The sequence below is a fragment of the Macaca mulatta genome, chromosome 8 (genome assembly GCF_049350105.2).
Source record: "Macaca mulatta isolate MMU2019108-1 chromosome 8, T2T-MMU8v2.0, whole genome shotgun sequence".
NCBI lineage: Eukaryota > Metazoa > Chordata > Mammalia > Primates > Cercopithecidae > Macaca > Macaca mulatta.
In genome coordinates, this window is record NC_133413.1 from 108,791,074 (window position 1) to 108,798,290 (window position 7,217).

A 7,217-nucleotide genomic window follows, 5' to 3' on the forward strand; every position below is an offset into this window, starting at 1 on the left:
CTATTGGGATTGATGTGCTAATGTCCAATTTGCAATCTCAAGAGAGAAGGTTTTTGTTTTTTAGGTTATAAATGCTTTATGTTTTTAACATAGAAGAAGCTCGGTGGTGGACATGTATGTGGTCATTTGATGTTTTTATGACTAAACGTTAGAGTTCAGGCTCTCTCTCTTACAGAACATAAATGTATCCCTACACATGCGTATGTAATTCTTATCAAAATTAAGCTTAGTTACTAAAAGAAGATTCGTTATCTGAACTTTCTTCTATAATTTCTTACTTCTGCCATCAGGCACTGGAGCATCTGGCCTCTCAGGAAAATCTGGGTCTAGTCCTTCTGATATCATTTTGTTTATTGTTTTTTTTTTTTCATTTTTGTTTTGAGACAGGATCTCACTCTGTCACCCAAGCTGGAGTGCAGTGGCACGATCTTGGCTCATTGCAACCTCCACTTCCCAGGTCCAAGTGATTCTCCTGCCTCAGCCTCACAAGTAGCTGGGATTACAGGCGTGTGCCACCATGCCCAGTTATTTTTTTGTATTTTTTGGTAGAGACAGGGTTTCACCATATTGGTCAGGCTGGTCTCGGACTCCTGAACTCAAGTGACCCATCTGCCTTGGCTTCCCAAATTATTGGGATTACAGGCGCAAGCTACCACGCCCGGCCTAATTTTGTTTCTGATTGCCATTGCTGGTACACCTACTTGAACCATTTTGAGATCTCTGGCATATCTTGGATCCTTGGCTACAGTTCAGCTGTTTCCTGCTGATCCCTCACTTTCCTGGGGTCCAGAGTCTTGTGTACTGTTCCATAACTGCTCTGAAGTGGCTTCAGAGGTGCTGAAGTCCATTTGTGACACTAGTGACACTTAAAGGAGATACTTCAACTGTGACATCATCTAGGTCAGAGATAGATGACAACTTTGTGTCTAAAATGTTGAGAGTTGTTTCAATTTGTTGGATACAAAGAGAAAGATCTGCCAGTTTCTCCTCACAAACCATAGAAAAGCAGTTGAGGAACTCTACAGTGTGCACCACAAATTGGTTTAGAAAACCCACCGTTCTTTTCTGTTGAAGAGTTGGCACCTTGGTCAGGTCATGCCTGACTCTATGAGAGGAAGCCCATCGTCATCCATCTTCTCGGTGGGCGGGAGCCCCAGGGTTCACCCACAAACCCCTCCCAGATGGGGCCACCCAAGCCAGTAATGGTGTGTTAAGAGGAGTTTTCGCAGGCATCCTCCATTTAACTGGTTCACAGAGCCCTATGTTTATTTGATTCCCTGAGTGGTGCTGAGACCTGAAAACCATATTCTTCTCTAAAAGAGTAATTTTGGCCAGGCGCGGTGGCTCATGCCTGTAATCCCCACACTTTGGAATGCCAAGGCGGGTGGATCACTTGAGGCCAGGAGTTCCAGACCAGACTGGCCAACACGGTGAAACTCCGTCTCTACTAAAAATACAAAAATTAGCCAGGCATAGTGGTACATGCCTGTATTCTTAGCTACTCAGGAGGCTGAGGTGGGAAAATAGATTGAACCTGAGAGGTGGAGGTTGCAGTGAGCCAAGATCGTGCCACTGCACTCCAGCCTGGGCGACAGAGCAAGACTCTGTCTCAAAAAAAAAAATAATAAAATAAAGTAAAAGAGTAATTTTGACATCAGAGTAGGGCCTACCATTTCCTCTCAGGCTTTCCCATGCTATTTGGTGCTTGTAACTGACTCACCTACACTTGTTTGTATCACAGTTCCAACAACTTGGCAATCCCAGAACTTGTCTCTGTGAGTCAGGTCATGATTATTATTTTAATTTGAGAAACATAAGATTGTGTCTTGGGCAAAATCCCACTCTTCCCTCCACCCCACAAAGAGAACCTACACAAAACTGGGTCCATTTGTAGCTCTTTCCACATTGGGTTGCATGCTAAAGCATATTCAAATCCAACTCTGAAACACTGGGGACCTTTTGTGACGTAAACTGGCTAGCTCTTCACCCAACCTGATTCCTCTTCCTCCCGGCCACACAGGTAGATAAATTTCCCAGCCTCTCTTGCAACTAGGATTGGTCATGTGACTGTGTTCTGACCAATGACATGCCAGTGGGTATGATGTGGGCCACTTCTGAGCCTAGACTACAAGAACATCCTGTATCCATCTCCACTCACTTTCTCCTTCTGACTTGATGTAGGTGAGCTCTGCACTATCGGAAGGATGTGTTGAAGATGGGGAGGAGCCCAGTCCCTGAATCTTCACTTGTAGGAGAGATGCCCACTAATTTAGAACAAATATTTTGAACTCTACTGTGGTCTGAATGTGTCTCCCAAAATTCACATGTTGAAACTTAATGATCAATGTGATAAGGAGGTGGGGCCTTTAGGAGGTGATTAAATCATGAGGGTTGAACCAGAATGAATGGGATTAGGCTCTTATAAAAGGGCTCAATAGAGTGAGTTCACTCTCTTCCACCCTCTCACCATATAAGGACACAACATCTCTGCTTCTGGAGGATGCTGCAACAAGCCAACATCTTGGAAACAGACAGCAGCCCTCGCCAGATACCAGTCCTGCCAGAACCTTGATCTGGGACCTCCCAGCTTCCAGAATGATGAGGAATTTCTATTCTTTATAAATTGTCCAGTCTCAGGTATTTTGTTATAGCAGCACAAATCAACTAAGATGGATTCTATGTGAATAAGAAGTGAAATTCTATCACGTTTGAGCCACGATACTTTTGTTTATGATAGCAGTTGGCATTACTTTATCTAAGACATTATATGAGTGCTTTCCTGATGTGGCAGCACATCACACAGAAAACCTTCTTAAAATTCTTCAGACATCTTCTCATCTCCTTCCCAACCACTCCATCTCTATTCCCTCCTAAGAGTCTGCTTCCCACTCATGGACGTGCCTATAACCACAATTCTCTGAGAAATATAATCCCACTCTCATTCTGACCCCTGTTCTTCCGAGAGGCTGCCATTATCTTTACCCTGAAATGTGGGTAAATTTTAAAGCCGTCATCTGAACACGAAGTTTGCTTTAATAGGTTAAACATGTTCTCCAACAATTTTCTGTAGACCCAGTAAAAGTAAACTTCATCCTATTCCAGACTAAACTGAACAGATTATTTTTTGAAATTACAAAGTAATCTGATATAATTAAAAATAATGTGGTATTGTTGTACAATGATTATTACAAAAGCATTATTTGTTCATCAGGGTAAGAGAGACTCTGCCATAGGAGACAGCCAGTCCCCCTCAAATCTCAGTGATGTGACCCAGCTGAATGCACAAAGTCTGCTTCAGGCCCCAGAGACTCCAGGGCACTTGTACTCCATGGGGTAGCTCAGAGATCCAGGCTGCTTTGACCTTGGGGCACCATCATGTCAACATGTGCTTCCACAGCAGAGGGAGAAAACACTGGAGCCTCTCACATGAGCTGGGCCATTCAATGCTCTGGCCTATATGCAGCTTGTCACCTCAAGTTACAGCTCATTGACTGGAGCAAGCCACATGGGTCCTCCAAACTTAAGAGGGGCCAGGGAAATGTTACCCTTCCATATCCAAGAGGGGACTGAGAGCTGGATTTGGACAAGCAAGATGCACTAGAAGACTCTACTTTTGACATCTTTTATTTTGGTTTCTTAATATTTATACCTTAAACTTCTGGGAAGTCCAAATTTTTCTCCAAAATAATCTTGTGTTTGAAATTTTTTTTTTTTTTGCTAAGTGATTTGGACCTTTTCTTTCTAGCCCCAGCTAATTAGAATGATTGTAATGTAAGGAAACAAGTTCCTTTAACATAAACAAGAGCAAGGGAAATTAGAACCCGAAGAGAGGACCGCTCCTTCTCTCAGGAGACATGCTTAGCCGGGCAGGCCTGGGAGGACAGTGCAGGTGGGAGAGGGCCAGGAGAGGAGGTGCTTCTAGCATTGTGTTCCCCACCTCTCCTCTTTCCAAATCACAGAGCTTTCTACCACGATAAAAATACCTAGAGCCTCCGTCATTTTAGCAAGATTTAATTAAACTGCCCTAAATTAGAAAATCTAGTCATTGTTTGCATTCCTAGATGCCTATGTTTAGTTGAGTCACACGTAAGCAGAGAAATGAAAAATTAGCTTAATTTTTTGGCTGCAGGGAAGGGTGTGAATTGGCTTTTTGTCACTCGTGGGGAACATCTTGTGTCTTCCCTCAGCTGGGTTTCTCTGATGGGATTGCTTCTTCCCACCCTCCTGAAGGTCTCTAAGGACAAACTGCAGCTTGGCTCTGTCCTGGGGGAATCCTCCAGAGCCCACAGACAGACCAGCCAGATGGCAGAATCCAGGGGACTCCTCCTGAGAACAGCTGTGACCCTTCCAGGCTTCTGAGTAACTGACAGCTGCTCCCAAGTGGGCCTAGAATGGAAAGGGGGGCTTCTCACATGTGGGCTCAGAGCAGAGCTGAGTGCTGGGGAGGTATTCAGGAACCTCCTGTCTTGAAAAAATGACTCAGGGAAACTTCCAGAAACCCAGGGGTGGGGGAGTGGAAGGCTGTAGAGTAGCAGTGGATGCAATGTTTAAGAACACAGTTTTGGCCGGGCGCGGTGGCTCACGCCTGTAATCCCAGCACTTTGGGAGGCCAAGGTGGGCAGATCATGAGGTCAGGAGTTTGAGACCAGCCTGGCCAGCGTGGTGAAACCCTGTCTCTACTAAAAATACAAAAAATTAGCTAGATGTGGTGGCAAACTACAGGTACTCAGGAGGCTGAGGCAGGAGAATTGCTTGAACCTGGGAGGCAGAGGTTGCAGTGAGCCGAGATGGCACCACTGCATTCCAACCTGGGTGACGGAGTGAGACTGTCTCAATAAATAAATAAATAAATAAATTAAATAAATAAACAAACAAACAAACACAGTTTCTGGAGCCACCCTGTTTTGCCTTGAATCCTGGCTCTATTATTGGTGAGTTGTGTAACCGTGAACATGGTACTCAACCTTTCTGTGCCTGTTTCCCCCTCAGATCATCCTAGCACATGCCCCACCGTGTTGTTGTGATGATTAACCTAGTTACTAGATGTTAATCCTTATAACAGTGCCTTTCTTATACCAAGTGCCCAATAAATGCTAGCTTTTGTTATTATTACAAAGAGGCCCTCCCAGCCAAGCATCTGCCTATCTCTGGGAACTTCCACTTGCTTTCCTGTGGTAGCACCCCAGGCATTCTCCTTCCAGAATGCCTCACTGTTCAAGTAGTGGAGAGCTTTTAATTTAATTTAATTAATTAATTTTTTAAGAGACAGTGTCTCACTCTGTTGCCCAGGCTGGAGTGCAGTGGTGTAATTGTAGCTCACTGTAGCCTTGAACTCCTGGGCTTAAGCAATCGATCCTCCTGCCTCAGCCTCTCCAGTAGCTGGGACTACAGGTGTGCACCACCATCCCCAGCTAATTAAAAGAAAATTTTTTTGTAGAGATGGGGGTCTCATTATGTTGCCCAGGCTGGTCTTAAATTCCTGGTCTCAAGTGATTTTCCGACCTTGGCCTCCCAAAGTGCTAGGATTACAGGCATGAGCCACTGTATCCAGCCTTGATTTTATTTTGGTCCAGAAAACTGATCACTTTGATGGACCAATCTTCAGGCAATGCCTGATCTGTGGGTAGGGAGAGCTACAAGCAGCGTGGTATCTCAGAAGCTATCCAGGGTTTGGGTCCAGCAACAAAGCTGTCATGGGGAACAGCCTAAAGCTGGAGAATCTTTCAGAAAACCCAGAGCCAACTCAGGCCCTGGGAGTAACCATGGAAACAGGAGCCCACAGAGGCATGCAGGGTGTGGGATAGGTACGTGGGTGGATGGATGGATGGATCGATGGGCGGCGGATGGGTAGGTGGGTGGGCAGGTGTCACTTTCACAGCAGAAGGGCGAGGGCTGGGGCAGCAGCTGTGAGCACCTCTGAGCTGAAGGAGGTTTGGGAGCTTGGAATGTGTCCTAGGGTGGACAGCTGGGCATGATAAAGACAAACAGACCAGGACAGAAAGGGATCTTACCCTGAGAGATTTCTCACAACTTCCCAGCCTAGGAAAGGAGTAGAGGTCACTGGAGGAGGAATGGGGTGGGTTTTTGGAGCAGGGTTCTTGAGCTTCCACTCCACGTCTAGGTGAATTCTGCCTCATCTAGACCCTTGCATGTTATGGCTCCCCCTGCCTTCTCCCTCCCATCTATACCAGCCAGGCTTTTCCAAGCCCTCTGTGCTCCACTCTGCCACAACCTGCAGACAAAGACATGCAGTCAGTGCATTTAGAGCAGTAACCTCCCACCAGCCTTGGTGCCTGCATGGTGTTGTGTGCAGCATTGTGCCGGGACTGCAGCACCCTGCCACCAACTGCATGTATGTCCTGGCTCAGTAGCTTCCAAGTCTGGCTTCTGGCCCCAAGACTCTGTGATCTGGCCAGGCATGGTGGCTTACGCCTGAAATCCCAGCACTTTGGGGGTGCCAAGGCAGGAGGATCACTTGAGGCCAGGAGTTCGAGATCAGCCTGGCCAACATGGTGAAACCCCGTCTCTACTAAAAATAAGAAAATTAGCCAGGCGTGGTGGTGGACACCTGCAAGCCCACCTATTCTGGAAGCTGAGGCAGGAGAATCACTTGAACCCAGGAGGTGGAGGTTGCAATGAGCCGAGAGCACGCCACTGCACTCTAGCATGGGCAACAGAGTGAAACTCCATCTCAAAAAAAAAAAAAAAAAAAAAAGAGAGAGAGAGAGAGTCTGTGATCTACCTAAAATCCCTCAGTACATTCTTCTGCCCAAACTGCTCCAGCTTCAGTGGAAACCTGGAATGGCACCCTCCTTCTAAAATGCAGTGCAGTAAGTTCACAGTGGAAGACGTTGTTCTGAGAAAAGGAAAACAAAGTCCTGTTGAAGGTTAAGAGAACATTTCTCAGTGCCAGCCAGGACTCTTAGAGAGCCTGGGCATCCTGGGCTGCATCCTGGACCTGGAGTGAGGTCCTTCCAGCCAAGGATAGCAATGGGGACTTTCCTGTGTCCCCTGTCTCCACCTTGGGAGAAATGGATGCAGGCTGTCTACCCGCTTCTGCTCATCCATCGGCAGCAGAGAATGCCAGAGACTCCAGTTTCTGTGATCTGCTTCTTCCTATAATCTCGACACCCTGTGATTTTGTATGATTGAGCTCTGGCCAGGAAATGTGCAGAGGTGAAGCCTGCCACTTTCAGACTTGGCCTTGAAAACATCTT

At 46.3% G+C, this 7,217-nt stretch overlaps 1 pseudogene; it reads right to left on the reverse strand.

Moving 5' to 3' along the window:
• Nucleotides 1-226: 226 nt before the first annotated feature.
• LOC100427729 (WASH complex subunit 3-like) lies at nt 227-1,133 on the reverse strand (annotated as a pseudogene).
• Between the last annotated feature and the right edge of the window lie 6,084 nt (nt 1,134-7,217).